A 21992-nucleotide genomic window follows, 5' to 3' on the forward strand; every position below is an offset into this window, starting at 1 on the left:
AGTTTCAGCTCCTTAACATGTGCCACCCTGTTTTTAAAGGGACCAAAAGTAATTGGACAGATTAAATAACTGTAAATAAAATGTTCATTTCTAGTACTTGGTGTAGCGTCGGCGTCCCTGCCTCCTGCTAGGCAGGGACGCTGTTCCCCTCACCTCTCTGCTCCGTGCCCGGCGGCTTCCTCCCGCTCTGCCTGCAGCGCCCGCTCTCCCCCGGTCACTGTGCTTAGGGCGCGCGCGCACGCGCTCCCCCTCTCTTAAAGGGGCCGCGCGCGTCGCCCTAAGGAGTCCCCGGCCAATGGCCGGAGGATCCCTCCATATATAAGGCACCTCCTCCAAAATGGAGGTGCCCGAGCAATGTTGTTGCACTGTTCACTACTCTGCTTCAGCCCTCAGGTCCCGTTGCCAGTTACCTGCCAGTTACCTGCCAGTCTCCTGCCAGTTTGCTGCCTGATTCCTGCCTGTCATCCGCTTTCCTGCTTGCTAGCCTGAGGTCCGACGGTCTGCCTTCCGACACCTGTCAGTCTGTCTATGGACCAGCTTGCCCGCTCACCTGGGAGCGCTCACCTGCTACCTGCCTGATAGCCTACCTGGAGGCTCCGCCGTCACGTGCTGTGACCACCTGCCAGTCCAGAGACTCTTGCCCGCTCACCTGGGAGCGCTCATCTGCTACCTGCCTGTTAGCCTACCTAGAGGCTCCGCCGTCACGTGCTGTGACCACCTGCCAGTCCAGAGACTCTTGCCCGCTCACCTGGGAGCGCTCATCTGCTACCTGCCTGTTAGCCTACCTAGAGGCTCCGCCGTCACGTGCTGTGACCACCTGCCAGTCCAGAGACTCTTGCCCGCTCACCTGGGAGCGCTCATCTGCTACCTGCCTGTTAGCCTACCTGGAGGCTCAGCCGTCACAGGTCGTACCTGCCCGTTTACCCAGAGACTGCCCCGGTCACTTGCCGTGACCTCCTGCCCGTTTACCCAGAGACTGCCCCGGTCACTTGCCGTGACCTCCTGCCCGTTTACCCAGAGACTGTCCCGGTCACTTGCTGTGACCTCCTGCCCGTTTACCCAGAGACTGTCCCGGTCACTTGCCGTGACCTCCTGCCCGTTTGCCCAGAGACTGTCCCGGTCACCTGCTGTGACCGCCTGCCTGTCTTCCCTGGTCGCCACCCGCTTCCTTACAAGGACTGCCCCCTTGTATAAGTTGCCGCCTCCCAGACCCGTTACACTTGGTTGAAAACCGTTTGTTGGCAATGACTGCCAGAAGTCTTGACCTCATGGACATCACCAGACGCTGTGTTTCCTCCTTTCTGATGCTCTGCCAGGCCTTCACTGCGGTGGTTTTTAGTTGCTGTATGTTTGTGGGCCTTTCTGTCTGAAGTTTAGTCTTTAACAAGTGAAATGCATGTTCAATTGGGTTGAGATCAGGTGACTGACTTGCCAATTCAAGAAAATTTCACTTCTTTGCTTTAATAAACTCCTGGTTTGCTTTGGCTTTATGTTTTGGGTCATTGTCCATCTGTAGTATGAAACGAAATGCAGTTTGGCTGCATTTGGCTGGATCTGAGCACACTGTATGACTCTGAATACATCAGAATTCATTCGGCTGCTTCTGTCCTATGTCACATCATCAATAACCACTAGTGACCCAGTGCCACTGGCAGCCATGCATGCCCAAGCCATCACACTGCCTCTGCCGTGTTTTACAGATGATGTGGTATGCTTTGGATCATGAGCTGTTCCACGCCTTCACCATACTTTTCTCTTTCCATCATTCTGGTAGAGGTTGATCTTGGTTTCATCTGTCCAAAGAATGTTCTTCTAGAACTGTGCTGGCTTTTTTAGATGTTTTTTTAGCAGAGTCCAGTCTAGCCTTTTTATTCTTGATGCTTATGAGTGGCTTGCACCATGCAGTGAACCCTCTGTATTTACTTTCATGCAGTCTTCTCTTTATGGTAGATTTGGATATTGATACGCCTACCTCCTGGAGAGTGTTGTTCACTTGGTTGGCTGTTGTGAAGGGGTTTCTCTTCACCATGGAGATTATTCTGCGATCATCCACCACTGTTGTCGTCCGTGGGCGCCCAGGTCTTTTTGCATTGATGAGTTCACCAGTGCTTTCTTTCTTTCTCAGGATGTACCAAACTGTAGATTTTGCCACTCCTAATATTGTAGCAATTTCTCGGATGGGTTTTTTCTGTTTTTGCAGCTTAAGGATGGCTTGTTTCACCTGCATGGAGAGTTCCTTTGACCGCATGTTTACTCCACAGCAAAACCTTCCAAATGCAATCACCACACATCAAATCAACTCCAGGCCTGCTTAATTGAGAATGACATAATGAAGGGATTGCCCACACCTGTCCAGGAAATAGCCTTGGAGTCAATTGTCCAATTACTTTTGGTCCCTTTAAAAACAGGGTGGCACATGTTAAGGAGCTGAACCTCCTAAACCCTTCATCCAATTTTAATGTGGATACCCTCAAATGAAAGCTGAAAGTCTGAACTTCAACTACATCTGAATTGTTTTGTTTAAAATTCATTGTGGTAATGCCTAGAACCAAAATTAGAAAAATGTTGTCTCTGTCCAAATTTATATGGACCTAACTGTATATGGTTACTAGCTATTGAACCCGTTCTACGCCCGGGTGGCGAGCATCTTTATTGGTATATGGTCTCCCATGCTGGTATATCCTACCCCACTCCTGGTATTTCTGCTGCCCCCATCCTGGTATTTGTGCTGCCCCCATTATGTACCCACTGTCCTAGCCTGGTATGCATGGCACCCCTCATCCCTATCCTGGTATGCATGGCACCCCTCATCCCCATCCTGGTATGCATGGCACCCCTCATCCCCAATCCTGGAATGCATGGCACCCTTATACCCAATCGTGGTATGCATGGCACCCCTCACCCCCATCCTGGTATGCATGGCACCCCTCACCCCCAATCCTGGTATGCATGGTACCCCATCCCTCATCCCTATCCTGGTATTTATGGTACCCCTCATCCTGGTATGCATGGTACCCCTCATCCCTATCCTGGTATGCATGGCCCCTCATCCTGGTATGCATGACCCCCCCACATCCCTATCCTGGTATGCATGCTACCCTTCATTCATATCCTGCTATGCATGACACCCAACATCCCCAATCCTGCTATGCATGGCCCTCTCATCCCCCAATCCTGGTATGCATGGCACCCCTCATCCCCAATCCTGCTATGCATGGCACCCCTCATCCCCAACCCAGCTATGCATGGCAACCCTCATCCCCAATCCTGGTATGCATGGCACCCCTCATTCCAAATCTGGTATACATGGCACCCCTCATCCCCAAATCCTGGTATGCATGGCACCCCATCCCTCATCCTGGTATGCATGGTACCACTCATCCCTATTCTGGTATGTATGGCACCCCTCATCCCCCAATCCTGGTATGTATGGCCTCCTCATCCCCCAATCCTGGTATGCATGGCACCCCATCCCTCATCCTGGTATGCATGGTACCCCTCATCCCTATTCTGGTATGCATGGCACCCCATCCCTCATCCTGGTATACATGGCACCCCTCATCCCAATTCTGGTATGTATGGCCTCCTCATCCCAGAAACCTGGTATGCATGGCACCCAATCCCTCATCCTGGTATGAATGGCACGCCGCATCCCCAGTACTAGTATGTATGGCTCCCTGAACCCTATCCTGGTATGCATGGCACCCCTCATCCCTATTTTAGTATGCATGGCACCCCTCATCCTGGTATGCATGGCACCCCATCCCTCATCCTGGTATGCATGGTAACTCGCATTCCTATCCTGGTATGTATGGTACCCCTCATCCCTATTTTGGTATGCATGGCACCCCTCATCCTGGTATGCATGGCACCCCATCCCTCATCCTGGTATGCATGGTAACCCGCATTCCTATCCTGGTATGTATGGTACCCCTCATCCCTATTTTGGTATGCATGGTACCCCTCATCCTGGTATGCATGGCACCCCATCCCTCATCCTGGTATGCATGATTGATACCCCTCATCCCTATCCTGGTATGCATGGTACCCCATCACTTTCCTGGTATGCATGGTACCCCATCCCTATCCTGGTATGTATGGTACCCTTCATCGTGGTATGCATGGTACCCCATCCCTCATCCTGGTGTGCATGGTACCCCGCATTCCTATCCTGGTATGTATGGTACCCCTCATCCCTATTCTGGTATGTATTGCACCCCTCACCCCCTAATCCTGGTATGCATAGTCCCTTCACCCCCCAATCCCGGTATGCACGGCACCCCTCACCCCCCCCCATTCCTGGTATGCATGGTCCCCTCACCCCCCAATCCTGGTATGCATGGTCCCCTCACCCCCCAATCCTGGTATGTATGGTACCCCTCATCACCCAATCCTGGTATGTATGGTACCCCTCATCTCCCAATCCTGGTATGCATGGTACCCCTCATCCCCCAATCCTGGTATGCTTGGTACCCCTCATCCCCCAATCCTGGTATGTATGGTACCCCTCATCCCCCAATCCTGGTATGCTTGGTACCCCTCATCCCCCAATCCTGGTATGTATGGTACCCCTCATACCCCAATCCTGGTATGCTTGGTACCCCTCACCCCCCAATCCTGGTATGTATAGTACCCCTCATCCCCCAATCCTGGTATGTACAGTATGGTACCCCTCATCCCTAGCCTGGTATGCATGGCACCCCTCATCCCTTTTACGCTGCACACATACAAAAAATAAACACTTATACTCACCTTTCTTCCCTGTGCTCCAGCGCTGTGTGCCGTTCTGCCGGAGGCCGGGGGAGAAGTGTGGCGCCGGAGTACGTGCGTGCCCATACCGCGGTATCCGGCGCCATTTTGCTGAAGCCACACTGCAAATGGTATGCATGGCACCCCTCACCCCCCCAATCCTGGTATGCATGGTCCCCTCACCCCCCAATCCTGGTATGCATGGTCCCCTCACCCTCCAATCCTGGTATGTATGGTACCCCTCATCCCTATCCTGGTATGCATGACCCCTCATCCGAATCCTGGTATGCATGAAGACACCAGGAGGGTGTCTTCAGTAAAATGGCGCCAGATAGCACTATGCCCATGCGCCGATTCCGACACCTCACTCCTGCCCCGGTCTCCAGGGAAGAGAAGCGCCGTGGCAATGCTCCTCCCGGTCAGGTAAGTATGTAAGTATGGCGCAGGAGATCGCGGTATGCGTTCAGTGTCTACGCATACCGCGATCTCCGGTGCCATGCACACTCCTCCTACCTGTAACGACTCCATGCGTGCTTCTGTCTGGAGCCAGACTGCGCAGGTGTGTCGCTCTTGCGCAGTCTATAAAGGCTTCAGACAGACACGTATCTCCCGTTATATTATAGATGTTATGTGTAAATGGATAGCAACCAGTGATGAGAAAAAAACTGTTTAACAACACACTGTGTTAACAGATAACAGACTTTTTAAAATGTAAAAATGGTTTTAAAAAAACCCTTTTTGAGCAGATGCCTGTCTTGTTGGTATTTATGCACACATGGTGTATAGGAATGGGTGGACCCGTGGATGTTCAGGTCCGTCGGCTTTGGCCGAACGTTATGAAAATGTTTGGTTCGGTTCATATATTTCATGTTTACATGCTTTAGCACTACAGAGTGCAATTTTATTTGTTTGTTATGTATAGAAATGGCTACTCTTCGTTCGCAGCTGTACACACCAGTTTTCTGATTTGGGAGTGACAGTCAGTCTTTTTGCTATCAAAAATAGAGGGAACCCCACGCCGTTTTTTTTTTTAATAATTAAAAAAAGCGGCTTGAGGGGCCCTCTATTTTTGATAACTAGCCAAGATAACTAGCCATACTTGACATAGTTGTGATCAAGCCGGACTTGCCCACACTGGAAAAGCTTGTTGATTGTCTACACTGCAGACTTTCAACAAGCTTTGTTTGGGCTGCTGAACCTGAACAGTAACACGGACTTCCGTGAGAAGTCCTTGTTTAGGGTCCACGCATGGTCACTAGGCGTCCGGTTCGGACCCCGAACTTTACTGTTTGGGTTCGCCCATCACTAGTGGTGTACAAAGAACAAACTATTGCTTTTTGGGAAGAAGTTGTCCAAAAATTATCCCTGTTTGGAGAGCAGCAACAGGTTTTTTTTTTTTTAATGAAGAAACTATAGCTTTCCAAAAACTGTCACTTCTTTGGGAGAAGCAATACATTTGCTTTTTGAAAAGTGAAAAATCAATGGCTTCTTACAAAGCTGTGCACAAATTATCCCATTTTTGGGAGCAGTTTCTTGCTTCCTTACCCCCGTGAAGGGCAGGGATTCCAGGAGAAGTACAGTATAGCTGTAAGCAGGTGATTTGAATGCAACAGCGGAGACACCAGGCAGAACAACAATCTACTTTAATTTAACTGATTAAAGTGAACAAGAGATTGCTATTGGAGGCAGATTATGCAGGAACAATGGTTGCAGAATAAGATGACAAAGAAAACATTTATATAAACATAGAGATTTTGATTAATATACAATGAGGGATATAAAATGAACTCGGGGCCTACAGTCCAACCTAATCCTAGTGGAGAGGAAGAGTGTTGAATACTATACTTGGCGGGGACAGTCTCTAAGAACCCCAGCGGCTTTCTGGACCTGTCAGGAGCTGTTGCTCTGTGTTTCTGATAAAGTCTATCAATTCTTTCTGGGTTGCTCTGGCGTCGAATGGACTCCATCTGGCTCGCAACCCTCCCTCTACCCAAGCCCGGTTCTATGAGTCTCTGCCGGAAGTGGCGGCCTGTCCCACGCATCTCCTCCGCTCACCGACCCAGGTGGCTCCTGTGGCACTTGAGCGCTGGCGTGTGTCTCGTTGGTTTGTATTGACAGGAGCTGGTCCTTGGCTGTTGACCAGCATCGTCTGGGCTGGGAACCTTGACTGGCCTCGTTCGGATCTTCGGTGCTTAACCTTCGTCATCTGGGCTGGAAGCCTTGACCTGCGTCATTCAGATCTTCGGTGCTTGACCGTCGTCGTCTCGGCTTGGAACCTTGATCGGTGTCGTTTGGATCTTCGATGCTTCACAGCTGTCTGGATCCCGCTGGAACACATGGCTGCGGACAGCTATCACAGCTGCAGGAGCTGCAGTAGGCCTCACTGTCCCTTCTCATGGCGCCAAAACCACTTTGTCTCTGACGCGCCGAGTTTTTATCTCCAGGGCTGGTTTCGTTGTCGCCACCTGACCCGGAACACTGACTGTCTCCATTCCCCCTGCAACTTCTCTCTTTCTGATCAGTTCCTCAGGGTTTCCTTCCCGTCTGGAAACCGCACGGTATTGCAGCGCTTTATCTCCAGTGTTCCGTTCTCCTACATAGCTAAAAAAACACAATGGACAATCAGGAGATGTATGTCTGTCTATTGGTAGTGACAGTGGAAGTGGTAGTAACTGCACACTATAGAATTTGATGAGAGACACAAGGAGATGTCCAGCTGTGTTATCTGTGTAAGGTCAGAACTGGCAGTCCCTGTAGCAACAGTACAGTATAGATATAGAACACAATTGACAGGCAATAGATGTGAGACTGTCTATCGGCACTGGCAGAAACAGCAACAGTAGCCGCAAAGCATAGAATATGATGTGACAGGCAAAAGATCCGGCTATGCAGGGTCAGCACTGGCAGCCCTGGCACTAACAATACAGTATAGCTATAAAACATAATAGACAGGCAATATATGTGTGGCTGTGTATTGGCATTGGCAGACTACTACACACACCTTCTTTACTGCTGCAGTTGTGCTACACACACACTGTCTGGAGTATTTTTCCAAATGTTTATGGCTTTCTCTCCTTATGTCCACTGCAGAGCAGTTAGTTCCAGCAGCCTCTCACTATCCAGAATCAACCTAAAATGGCTGCATTTCTTGCCCTGACTTTTATACATGCAATGCTAATGCCTTATGATTGGTTGTACAATATCATGTGATCTGGTAGTTGTAAGATATTATGGGAAATCCTATATCACTGTGCCTGAGTTCATGTGAGTATTTTCTGGCTGATGATTCATACATATCGAATTGCAAATTGTTTGAATTTGCTAGGTCTATCAAATGTCCTTGTAATTGAGCACAAATACAGTTTGTATTGAATCAATTCACTCATCTCTAAGGGTGACACATCAGACCGGCTCAAAGAAAGGAGTTGTGACAATATACAAGGACAAGAGCGCCCACTTTGCAGGCACAGAGAGATGAAATGAACATTAACAGTACATACATAATGCAGAGAGAGGAAAATGAACCTAAAATATGCATGTTAAACACAGCATTTCTGGCTGCTCTTCCTCTGATACTGAAGAAGTGACTATAATTTTGTTGTTCGAGGCATCATAGATGTACACCCCGTTTATAAGTTAGCACAGAGCCCTCCACCTATACCATCCGCAATCAGTTATACAGCTCTATACTATTCTGTACTGTTTTCTGACATTTTTGACACATTAGAATCCTGCTTTGATGTTATGTAATCATATAACAATAAGTATTATCAGCTTGATGTTTATATTGGGCTGTTACTATGCAACAAGTTTCATCAAAGCTCTGCACATTTTGGAAAATGCAGTGAAAAATCTATTGATATAGAGTGGTTTTACAAACATTGGCTGCGGAGAGCTGGAGCAGTTAGCAATGCCCAAGGCTCTACTAATGGCTCGTATGCATGGAGAGGTCCAGTTATGTTCCCTCTGCAGAATCTGATTAATTGCTGCTTTACCGGCAGATGCTGACACTTAACTAAGAATAAGACTGAAAGTACTGCATGGCTAGCTATTGGGAAACTAGTCCATCCATATCAGCAGATAACAGTGTGGGTCCTGACACCTCCATCTATCTACTGTAATAAACAGAGCGCTTTGTCTCAGGTATGTATGTTCTGCAATGTGTTAATCGCTTGTAAATACGATGTTCCAAATAAAGTATTTACAGCTTGGAATGTTACTTTGCCCTTTACAGATTGTGATAATTTTATGCAAAAAACAAAAGGAAACAGTTGATGCACAGCAGAAGGGGATAATGTGGGCTTGAATAGTGAAGAACAATGTAATTTTAGGAACTGATGGAAAAACACAAGCTTTTGATTGTAAGCCAAATGTTACTTTGATTTCAAGTCTGGATAAATCGTTGAGAGATCAACCTAAAAAGCAATGAAACTACATTATGAAACAACAGATGTGATTTATTATAGGATCTAGGTATTTTCAGAATCCCTTACTAATATAACGTAGCTTTAATTAAGAAGAAAATTCTTTTTATGCTTCAATGCAGATTTTTAGAGGCAAAACAGAACAGATTTAAAAGAATGAGAAACAAGAAGATAGGACTTGGGTTTTTTGCTGGATCCACTATTGACTTTGGACAGTGGCGGAAGGCTACACAGCTGCTGTGGGGCCGTTCATTGCATGTTCAACTGTATCGGCATCTTGGATGCCGATACAGTTGAAAGTAATGATGAAAGAGGGAGCTTCAGGTAGCGCTTCCTCCTCCATCATTCTTGCTCGGTTTCTGACGTCTCAGCGCAGCGGGTGCGATGATGTAACTACATGGAGCCCGCTGCACTGAGATGTACAGTGCTTCAGAGTGCCCACTACAGAGAACGGAGCAGTTCGGAAATGAGGAGGAAAGGTGAGTATTATTATTTATTTATTTTTAATCAGTGAGTACATTGTGGTGGCCATAATACTATGGAGACCTATGAGGTGCATTATACTATATGGAAGACTATGGGGGGTAAATTATAGTATATGGAGGATTATGGGGTACATTATAGTATATGAAGGACTATGGGGGATGTATTATACTATATAGAGGATTATGAGGTGCATTATACTATATGAAGGACTACGGGGAGTGCATTATACTATATGGAGGACTATGGAGAGAGTATTATACTATATGAAGGACTATGGGGAGTGCATTATACTATATGGAGGACTATGGGGAGAGCATTATACTATATGAAGGACTATGGGGACTGCGTTATACTATACGGAGGACTATGGGGAGTGCATTATACTATGTGGAGGACTTTGGCGAATGCATTATACTATATGGAGGACTATGAGGAGTGCGTTATACTATATGGAAGTATAGGATACTATATAGAGGATTATGGGGTACATTATACTATAGGAGGACCATGGGGAGTGCATTATACTATGTGGAGTTTTATGGGGAGTACATTATACTATATGGAGGACTATGGGGAGTGCATTATACTTTATGGAGGACTATGGGGAGTACATTATACTGTATGGAGTTATATGGGGAGAGTATTATACTATATGGAGGACTATTGGGTGCATTATATTATATGGAGGAATATGGGGTGTGCACTCTAATATATGGAGGACTATGGGGAGTGCATTATACTATATGGAGGACTATGGGGAGTGCATTATACTATATGGAGGACTATGGGGAGTGCATTATACTATATGGAGGACTATGGGGAGTGCATTATACTATATGGAGGACTATGGGGAGTGCATGATACTATATGGAGCACTATGGGTGTGCACTATACTTTATGGAGGACTAAGGGGAGTACATTGTACTATATAGAGCAGTGGTCCCCAACCTTTTTTGCACCAGGGACCGGCTTGAAGCAAGATCATTTTTCCATGGCCCAGCAAGGAGGGGGTGGGGTGGGCGGGGCTTTGGTCATATGGGGGCGGGGTAATGGAGGGATTTGGAGTTTAGTGCATACTTATCATATAGTGTAGACCAGGTCCCCGCCAGGAGCTATGCCAGGAGCCCCACATAATGTGCTGTGCCAGGAGCCGCATCACTGAGGCCCCATCACGCCCTGCAGCAGGACAGGGCAGCTGTCCTGACAGCTGCTGTTCAGCTGCATTTACTTCATCCCAGGGGCGGACACAGACTGTAGTGGGCCCCTGTGCAAGAAATTTTTGGGGGCCCCCCCCGCCCTTCATAAGGCAACAAAGTTATGTAAACATAACCCCCCCATGTGCATCTCTCACCCCCCCATGTGCAGCTCACCCCCGTGCATCTCTCATCCCCCTCCGTGCATCTCTCATCCCCCTCCGTGCATCTCTCATCCACCCCCCGTGCATCTCTCACCCCCCCGTGCATCTCTCATCCACCCCCCGTGCATCTCTCATCCCCCCCGTGCATCTCTCACCCCCCCGTGCATCTCTCATCCACCCCCCGTGCATCTCTCACCCCCCCGTGCATCTCTCATCTCTCCCCTCCCTCCCATGTGCATCTCTCATCTCTCCCCTCCCCCCATGTGCATCTCTCATCTCTCCCCTCCCCCCATGTGCATCTCTCATCTCTCCCCTCCCCCCATGTGGATCTCTCATCTCTCCCCTCCCCCATTTGCATCTCTCATCTCTCCCCTCCCCCCCATGTGGATCTCTCATCTCTCCCCTCCCCCATGTGCATCTCTCATCTCTCCCCTCCCCCCCATGTGGATCTCTCATCTCTCCCCTCCCCCATGTGCATCTCTCATCTCTCCCCTCCCCCCATGTGCATCTCCCATTCCCCCCACTCCTAGTTAATTGTATTTAAAAAAAAATAAAACTTGTTATACTTACCCCCATGCGATCCCTGCAGAATCCTGGCGCTCGTCCAAATCGCTGACACCAGGTTCTCCTGACTTCCGGCCATGTGACGGCGCCGTCACATGACCGAAAGTCAGGGGAATCATGAAGGTGCTGCCGCAGCAGCGCAGCGCTAAGATGTCCCGGACCCGGCGCTTAGCATGCGGCCGGGGGCCCCATGAGGAGAGAGACGCACAAGAGGGGGGCTCCGAGGGGGCTCCTACCGGCCGGGCCCCATACTGGAGTCAGGGCAGTCATGCCCTGATGGCGGCCCTGCTGGAGGCTGGAGGGGCCCCCTCTCCCCGCGGACCGGCTGAAAAACCCCAACGGCCCGGTCCTGGTCCGCGGACCGGCGGTTGGGGACCTCTGATATAGAGGACTATGGGGTGCATTATATTATATGGAGTACTATGGGGAGTGTGTTATACTATATGAAGCTTTATGGGGAGTGCATTATACTATATGGAGGACTATGCGGAGTGCATTATACTATATGGAGGACTATGGGGAGTGCATTATAATATATGGAGGACTATGGGGAGTGCATTATACTATATGGATGACTATGGGGAGTGTTTTAGACTATATGGAGGACTACAAGTTGCAGTATACTATATGGGTGACTATGGGTAGTGCATTATACTATATGGAAGACTATGGGGGTATATGATACTATATAGAGGACTATGGGGTACATTATACTATATGGAGGATTATGGGGGTGCATTATACTATGTGGAGGTTTATGGAGAGTGCATTATACTATGTGGAAGACTATGGGGAGTACATTATACTGTATGGAGAACTATGGGGAGTGCATTATACTATATGGAGGACTATGGGGAGTGCATTATACTATATGGAGGACTATGGGGAGTGCATCATTCTATATGGAGGACTATGGGGGTGAATTATTCTATATGGAGGACAATGAGGAGTGGTTTATACTATATGGAGGACTACGGGGGTGCATTATACTATATGGTGGACTATGGGTAGTCCATTATACTATATGGAGGATTATAGGGAGTACATTATAATATATGGAGGGCTATGTTGGGGCCACTATAATATTTTGAGGGCTATGTGGGACCATTATAATATTTGTTGGCATCATACTTTATGGGTGCAATGAAAGGGTAATTTCGAGCTTCAGTAGAAGGAAAATTACTTTGTAAAGACTGCAAAGTTGTGAATATGCTCTTCTGTGACCCCACAAAATATTTTTTTTGTTGGGGGGGGGCCCAATTAGTACTTCTACAATGAGGCCCCATGATTTCTATGCACACCTCTGACTTTGGCTCATTCAGATTTCAGTTTTTATCATATGAGTTCTATCTGTGGTTTTCACAGATAGAACTTGTATCTATTATACTCTATAGGGATGTTCACATGTCCATGTATCTTTGCTGAGTGGTCTGCTCAATACAATACAACGCATACATCATTGCTGTTCACGGCTCAGAAACCAGCGAATCCCTGCAGAGCACAGTGCGTGCGCTGGGGAGATTCCTAAGTCTGCAGTCAGACAAAGTGACTTTAGACTTATCAATTTAGACCGGACAGCCCCTTTAAGGTTAAAGGGTCTTGACTACGGCAATTGAATACGTTTAAACAGTAAGGGCTAATTCATATGACTATATAGATGAAGAATGACCATTGACCATTAAGCTGGGGATTGTGGCCGTAAGGCCTTGTTAATACGTTATCTTTTTTCTTGCATGGAAGTAATCTATGTTTTTTATCCGAGTTTCTTCAGTTTTTTCGTCTATTGTTACCATCACTATGGTATGTTTTTATCGTATGCAAAAAAAAATCCCAGATCATGCTACCCATTATATATGGAAAAATAGATAACACTGGGATGGTAAGTGTGTGATGCTTGTCTCATGGACCCATTTACTTGAATTGGCGATTTTGATCTGCATATTGGGTCAAAATCAGACATCTATTTTATTTATTTATTTATTTATTTAAAAAAAAATAGTAATGTAAACTTTTCCATAGACTGTAATGGGTATGCCTTCCATTTCCCAAGAAAATGGAAAGAACATGTACAAGATAATTTGATGTGTGAATGGTGCCTAATACAAAGGAGAACCAGAATGGGAGTGGGGGGGGGGGGGGGATCATTGAGGTACCGGTCTCACTTTTTTTTTTATAGCTTTTTAAACCACTCGGAGTCTTTTGCCAAAAATGTTTCTCCGTTAGACAATCCCAACCAAGTAAACTGTAAATGCAGCTACTAGCTATATTAAATGGTATTACTCATATTCATCACAAGTAAAAAGATTATTCTCACTTAATGACTGAAACGGGAATAACTCCGTCCAGGTGCTAACCACAGGAGGTGGAGTTATGGAAACAGCTGAGAGCGACTGAGCTACAATAGCTATAATGTTTCTGTGATTCCTGTAGAAAAGAAACAATGTAACCTATGATTTCATTTTCTTTTTATACGTTCTAACTGTTGTGATCTGCAACAAGTACTAAGGAAAGATAGGGGAAAGCTGTCCCTACAGTAAGCCTAAGATGAATCCCTACGATGTAGCGGGCTGCCTGTTCCTAGTGAACAGAGCCGCCTTAGTCCTTGGCTAGTCTGAACGAAGACCTATAGAATTAAGGGAGGGGTCCCTAAAAGAACTAAGGACTGGGACAAAAATGGGACACCTCCTAAACAGAGTAGTTGTTGCACAAAAAGACAAACTGACTAAAATGTACTAGAGGTCCCAAGCGAACTTGACAGAGAAATGCACCGAAGCACCAGGCTAGAGAAACAGTCAAACACTGAAGTCCAGCAAAGCCACAAGGGCGGAGCTGGAATATAAAGGCAGATGGTTACGTGACCGCAAAACACAAGATGGAAAAAACAAACAGGAGGGTTCTAACAGTACCCCCTCTTTTATGAGGATCCTCCGGATCCTCCAGGCCCAGGCCTATCCGGAAACCTCCTGTGGAAAGCTTTAACAAGCCTAGGAGCAGAGACATGATCCGTCCTTACCCAGGAGTTGTCTTCGGGATCGAAACCCTTCCAGGAGACAAGATACTGTAATCTCCCTTTATGCCATCTAGAATTCAAGATACGAGAAATTTCATATTCGCAGTCTTCCACAACAGGAGGAACTGTGACAGTGGCGTCCCTATTAGATACGTCAGCCTTTTGCAACAAGGAAACATGAAACACAGGATTAATCTTCCAGGAAGTAGGGACATCCAACCTAACAGCAGACGGGTTAACAACCTAAAGCACTTTAAATGGACCCACAAACTTAGAACACAGTTTTTAAGAGCAAATTCTGCGAGAGGCAGAAACTCAGACCACACCTCTTGATTGTCTGCCACAAAACAACGCAAAAACTGTTCAACATCCTGGTTCTTTCTTTCAGTCTGTCCATTAGCCTCAGGATGATAACCAGATGAAAATGACAAATGGACTCCCAACCGGTCACAAAATGCATGCCAAAAGCGAGCCACAAACTGAGGTCCTCTCTCAGAAACAATATCCGTGGGAACGCCATGGAGCTTGACGATCTCCTTAACAAACGCCTTAGCGAGTGTCTTGGCGCAGGGCAACTTAATGAATGGAACCAAATGACACATCTTACTAAAACGGTCCACGAACACACAGATGACAGTAAAACCCTTGGACACAGGAAGATCAGTAATAAAATCCATTGTGAGATGCGTCCAAGGTGCACTAGGAACCTCCAGAGGGCAAAGCAACCCCGCAGCAGGAGTATGTGAAGCCTTTGACCTAGCACACACAGTACACTGACGCACCCACTTGATGACTTCCTTCTGCCATCCAGGCCACCAAAAACTGCGACTGATCAGTCTCTTAGTCTCCGAAATTCCTGGATGACCTGCCAACCGAGACTCATGACACTACACAAACAAATCTCTCCTAAAGGCTCTAGGCACGAACAACCTCCCATGGGGAGTGTTAGATGGAGCATCATCTTGAGTTTTCAGAATCACATTCTCCAAAACGGAGTCCAATGCCGCCACCACAACTGCTTTCTGTAAAATGCTCTCCTCCTCCTCGGCACCGACCGTAGGAGAGACGCTGCGAGATAAAGCATCGGCTTTAACATTCTTAGTACCAGGGATATAGGTAACAGAAAAATGAAACAGAGATAAAAAAAAGTGCCCACCTAGCTTGACGTGCATTCAAGCGCTTGGCAGCATCCAGATAGATCAAATTCTTATGATCTGTGAAAACCTGAATAGGAAATCCAGCGCCTTCCAAAAAATGACGCCAATGTTCAAACGCAAGTTTAATAGCCAGCAACTCCCGATTTCCAACATCATAATTCAGTTCGGTTTCCGAAAATTTTTTAGAAAAGAAGGCACAAGGATGTACTCCACCCTTGTTCTCCTGAGACAAAACTGCTCCAACCCCCACCAATGAAGCATCGACCTCGACCAAAAAAGACTTGGTCTCATCAGGCTGCATAAGGATAGGGGCAGAACTGAACCTCTCTTTGAGATACTCAAACGCTTCAATGGCCTCAGTAGTCCACTGGGCTGTATTGGCACCTTTCCTGGTGAGATCCGTTAGAGGTTTAACAATTACAGAAAAATTCTTAATTAATTTTCTGTAATAATTGGCAAAACCCAAAAATCTCTGTATAGATTTCAAACCAATAGGCCTAGGCCATTCCTGCACAGCCTGAACCTTCACAGGGTCCATCTCAAAGCCCTCGCTGGAGACAATGTAGCCCAAAAGACTAATTTTCTGCACAGCGAACTCACATTTCTTCAGCTTAGCAAAGAGTGAATTATCACTCAATAACTGCAAAACTTCACGTACACTCTGCCAATGGGACTCTAGAACTGGTGAGTAAATCAAAATGTCATCCAAATACACAACCACATTCTTACCAATCAAAGGTCTCAGGATGTCATTAATAAGGTTCTGAAAAAATGCAGGTGCATTGGTAAGACCAAAAGGCATCACCAGATTCTCAAAATGACCTACCGGAGTGTTAAAGGCAGTTTTCCATTCATCACCCTCCTTCACTCATAATAGATTGTATGCCCCCCGGTGATCAATTTTGGAGAACCACTTGGCCCCCACTAACTGGTTAAACAAGTCAGGAATTAACGGCAATGGGTAGGAATTGCGTACGGTAATCTTATTAATTTCACGAAAATCCAGACATGGACGTAAACCGCCGTCCTTTTTTTTAACAAAGAAAAATCCAACTGCCACAGGCGACTTAGAAGGTCTAATGTGACCAGCAGCCAGGCTAGTCTGTATGTACTCCTCCAGGGCCTTTCTTTCAGGGATAGTCAGATTAAACTCTTGGGAGGAGTAGCTCCCGGAACAAACTCAATGGCGCAATCATAATCCCTATGAGGAGGTAAAACTTGCGACTCCTCCTCCGAAAAAAACCTCCAAAAATCTTGAATAGGTACCGGTAATTCCCCTATTTCCACAGCCGCAATGCGACCATTACAACATTTATCATAGCACTTCGGACTCCAAGACTTAATCACATTATTAGACCAGTCCAATAAAGGATTGTGCAGTCTTAACCAAGGCAATCCTAGAACAACTGGAGAGGGCAAATTATCCAATATAACCAAGTCCAAAATTTCTTGGTGAACTCCATTGATAGTGAGGGAAAATGCAGAAGTCTTGTGAGTAATACATTTCAAAGGAGTGTTATCAGTTGCAATCACAGAAATAGGTGATGACAAAGGTTTGGATTTCAATTTAAGGTTTTCCAAAAACCCTTTATCAATCACATTAAGTGTTGAACCACAATCCACAAATACCTGAAATTCAATCAAATCTCCCTGCAAAGTAGTACTCCCAGAAAGAAATACTCCTGCAGAGCGTAAACAAGCTATAACTGACCTTTTTTTTTCTTTACTTAAACGACGCTCACAATACTTAATCAAATGGTCAGCTTTACCACAATAAAGACACAATCCCTTGGTAAACCTCCGGTCTCTTTCCTGAGAGCGGAGTGACATCGCCCCAACCTCCATCGGTTCTCCGCCGTCAGAGCAGATTTTCTGGGGACTAGGAAATGACATTACAGGAGTCTTTACCTCATTAAGCCTGCACCTCTGTCTCCTGTCTATACGAACAGCTAACTGCATAGCATCCTGCAGAGTCTCAGGTGCAGGGAATGCAATTAGCTAATCCTTAACCCTTTCACTCAGACCAGCAAGTAATAAATATCTCAGCGCAGGATCATTCCACTTAACTTCTGAAGCCCATCTCCTGAAGTGTGTGCAATAATTTTCAACATCATCTGACCCCTGATTCAAACGCCTGAGTTCTGATTCAGCAGATGAGAATCAGGATCGTCATATAATAGCCCCATAGCAGAAAAAAATTCTTCAACAGACCTTAAACACGGATCATTAGGCTGGAGAGAAAAGGCCCACCCCTGTGGTTCATTGCGCAAAAGTGACATAATAAAACCAATGCGCTGTGATTCATTCCCAGAGGACCTTGGTCTCAAACGAAAATATAACAAACAAGCATTTTTAAAGGAAAAAAAATCTTGCTGTTTACCATAAAAAACATCAGGCAGTCCTACCTTGGGTTCGACAAAATGCGCTCCAGAACAGCTACTCACGTGTTGCTGAAGCTCGGCCACCTCCAGAGACAATCCCTGCAGGCGTTGAGCCAAATCCTGGACGGAAACCTTACTGATCCCCGAATTTCTTTCCTTTTAGTTTTTTGGGCTGGACTTACTGTTATGATCTGCAACAAGTACTAAGGAAAGATAGGGAAGGCTGTCCCTACAGTAAGACTAAGCTGAATCTCTATGATGTAGCGGGCTGCCTGTTCCTAGTGAACAGACCCGCCTTAGTCCTCAGCTAGTCTGAATGAAGACCTATAAAATTAAGGGAGGGGTCCCTAAAAGAACTAAGGACTGGGACAAAAATGGGACACCTCCTAAACAGAGAAGTTGTTGCAGAACGAACACAAAAAAGACAAACTGACAAAAATGTACTAGAGGTCCCAGAGGACCAAGCGAGCTTGACAGAGAAAGGCACCGAAGCACCAGGCTAGAGAAACAGTCAAACACTGAAGTCCAGCAAAGCCATAAGGGCAGAGCTGGAATATAAAGGCAGATGGTCATGTGACCGCAAAACACAAGATGGAAAAAACAAACAGGAGGATTCTAACACTAACTCTTATAAGTCCAGCAGATCAGTGTGGGTCCAGCTCTTGTAGCCCCAACTGATCGTTCACAAGTCTGCTCAGAAACGCACAGCTTTGCAAGCAGAAACGCTCAGCTACAAAATGAGTGTACGCACGGAGTGGTATTCGGGCTCAATAGAAAGTCCATGGATCAGTGCACATTCTCATGCATGAGCTGAGCTATTCTGTTTTCCGATATGCGCATGTCTCAGCAGTTTCTTAAAGGGGTTGTCCACTACTAGGACAACCCCTTCTTGAACTAAATGTTTGGCCCCGATAAAATAAAAAACCTATACTCCCCTCCAGCGTTGTTGGCACTGGCAGTCCCGGGGCTGTGATGTGGTGGAATCACACATGGTGCCCTGAGCCCAATCAGCGCTGGGTCACTGTCTCCACCATCATATGAAATTGAACATGAAGAGGAAGTCAGATCAGCTGCAGCCCTGGCTTCCTCTTCATGTTCAAAACATACAAACGCGTGGATTGGGCGCCGGGCAACACGTGGGATTCCACCACATCACAGCCCATCCCGCGAGTGCCAAGACCACTGGAATGGCGCCGGCATAGTGGTAGGTGAGTATAGGTGTTGTTATTTTATCGAGGCCAAAAATTTAGTTCAAGAAGAGATTGTTTCAGTAGTGGACAACCCCTTTAAGTGATCGGAAGTGGGGGGGGGGGACATAAGGTGTAAGATGGGTGAAATATATAAGAGAAAATAAATGATAGTTACAAGTGAAGAGAATGTATTTACTATGTTTCTCAGGTTTTTATCTAGTATAAAAATATATCACCATTTTTATTGTATGTGATTTGGAACATGAGCTTACACTTTATGTCCACTGTTTAGGACAACGAAATGCACGGGAAGATATTTGCGGCAGATAGGTAATTCTACACCCTACTTCCACTGAGGAGGATGCAGACTGTGTTATTAGCTTTTCATTCGCTTCTTTACAACCTACTGTTATTCAGTCTACAATTTTACTGTATACGCAGTGACTTGCATTGTACATCAGTTCAAAACAGTCCCTTTGCCATTAATGACCTTTTTTAACCACAAAAAACTGTTGTCAATAAGAAATTGATGGGGCCCAACACCCGACACCCCAGGAGATCAAGTGCTATTTGCTCTGGCTGCTGAACAAGGCTACAGGAGGGAATAGAAGCTGTTCTGCAGTACCCGTCAGCAGCTGCTACGCATCGAATAGAGCTGAGCTTTGCTGCTGATTGGCTGGATGCGGAGTGTTGAATCCCCACAATGTCATATGATGACTTATACAGATGGGAAAATAAGTATTTGATAGACTGCTGATTTTGCAAGTTGTCCCACCTACAAGAATGGAGAGGTCTGTAATTTTTATCGTAGTTACACTTCAGCTGTAAGAGACAGAATCTAAAAATAAAAACCAGAAAATCACATTGTATGATTTTTACATAATTAATTTGCATTTTATTGCATGAAATAAGTATTTGATACAATAGAAAAACAGAACTTAATATTTGGTACAGAAACCTTTGTTTGCAATTACAGAGGTCAGAGGTTTCCTGTAGTTCTTGACCAAGTTTTCACACACTGCAGCAGGGATTTTGGCCCACTCCTCCATACAGGGGGAGAATGGGTGATTTGGGAGAAATAACTATTCACTTCTCAGCGATCTCATACATAGAGTTAGTTTAGGAGTGTCAGACAATGACTCAAGTGAGTGCGGTCAGCAATATGCTGTGAGCGGACAACCCCTTTAAGTAATTTGTAAGAAAAAAAGTCTAAAAACCGCTTTTAAAAAATAAAAGTTAGAGCTGTTAAACCAGTAAATACTACAAATTTGTAGCACTTCAATCCTTTATTTTACTATGCTTGATGTTAAAATGTAAAAAAAAAACATCATAATTTGGATAAACTATAATAAGATATAAAAGATTTCTCTATTATGAGTAATGTATTGAGGAAAAAGTATTTAATTGTAATGATAAAGCTAAGGCTTGATTTACAGGTATAGGTTTTGATTCTAAAAAGGCAAAGTTTTACTTATCATTGTGCATTCAACCAGACTCGGCTTTCCCATGTCACATCTTGGGACCCAGAATCCTTTCATCTTAAATAAATGGTGGCTATAACCATTTGCTAAACCACCATAAACTAATAAAATAAAAGACAATTGCAGCCAGTTTAATACTGAAGAAGAAAGAAAGTTAAATGGGAAGTAAAATCAGCAGTGACCAAGTGCATCCACTAGAAAAGACTATTTCCTACCAGTGCCAAGCATAGAAAAAACATGGAGAATTTTTGATTTCTGATTTTATAAAGATAGTTTTTATGTGTTGGCACGAAGGTTGCCACCTCTTTCCACACAAAAATACCGATTGGGAACTAGGTGCTTGTAAATCCAATCCAGACATTTGTAAAAACTTGAACTTTAAAGTGGTTGTCCAGTGAAAATAAGATATCACATACCCAAAGGATAGATGACTAATTGATCAGAGGGGGTCTGACCACTGTGACCCACACCGATCATCAAAACGGAGATTTAATCCCGAACAGGGCAACTTTATCCCTGTTACAAAATGGAGTGCAGATTGGACATCTGACTACCGCTCCATTCATTCTCCATGCTGTAAAAAAATGAGTGCAGCTCTTTGCAGCTCCAGAGGGAATGAATGGTGCAGCGGTCAAGTAAGTGCACTGCCAGTCCATTCCAACAGGGAGTGCCATATTCTGCAGGTCAGTGGGGGTCCCAAAGGTAGGACACCCTCCGATGTGTATGTGGCGCCCCTGCGATCCGGCAGCCACAATGGTATCGCCTCCCTAACGGGGGGTGGTATCCTGTCTGGAGGTAAATGGAGCTCCCTGCATCAGGTAACCACGCATCCACACACAGGCCTGATCCCTGACCAGAAGGGGGAGCACAAGCTCCTAGTTTTGTGGAGTTACAGCCCCCTCTGGCTGGGGGGAGGAGAGAGAGGGAGTAGTGTGAGGAAAGAAAGGGAGAAGAGGCTACAGGAGACAAGAGCTCTGGGGGGGTAGTCAGGGTTTTTCGGCAGGCTGACCCCAGGCTCACGCTAAGAGGAGGACACCAGAGTCCTGGGCTCTTCAGGGGATTGAAAGCCCCGGCAGCCAAGTCTGGAGACCAGAGGATTACAAGTCTGCTGGTCACACGTGTACACTCAAAAGCACAGCAGTATAGAGAGCCTGGAGCAGTAAGAAACAGAACAACACCCCTGATAGGCTCGC

Source organism: Phyllobates terribilis, unplaced genomic scaffold (genome assembly GCF_046119375.1).
Source record: "Phyllobates terribilis strain yellow unplaced genomic scaffold, ASM4611937v1 Scaffold_11__3_contigs__length_659146591, whole genome shotgun sequence".
In the NCBI taxonomy this organism is placed as follows: domain Eukaryota; kingdom Metazoa; phylum Chordata; class Amphibia; order Anura; family Dendrobatidae; genus Phyllobates; species Phyllobates terribilis.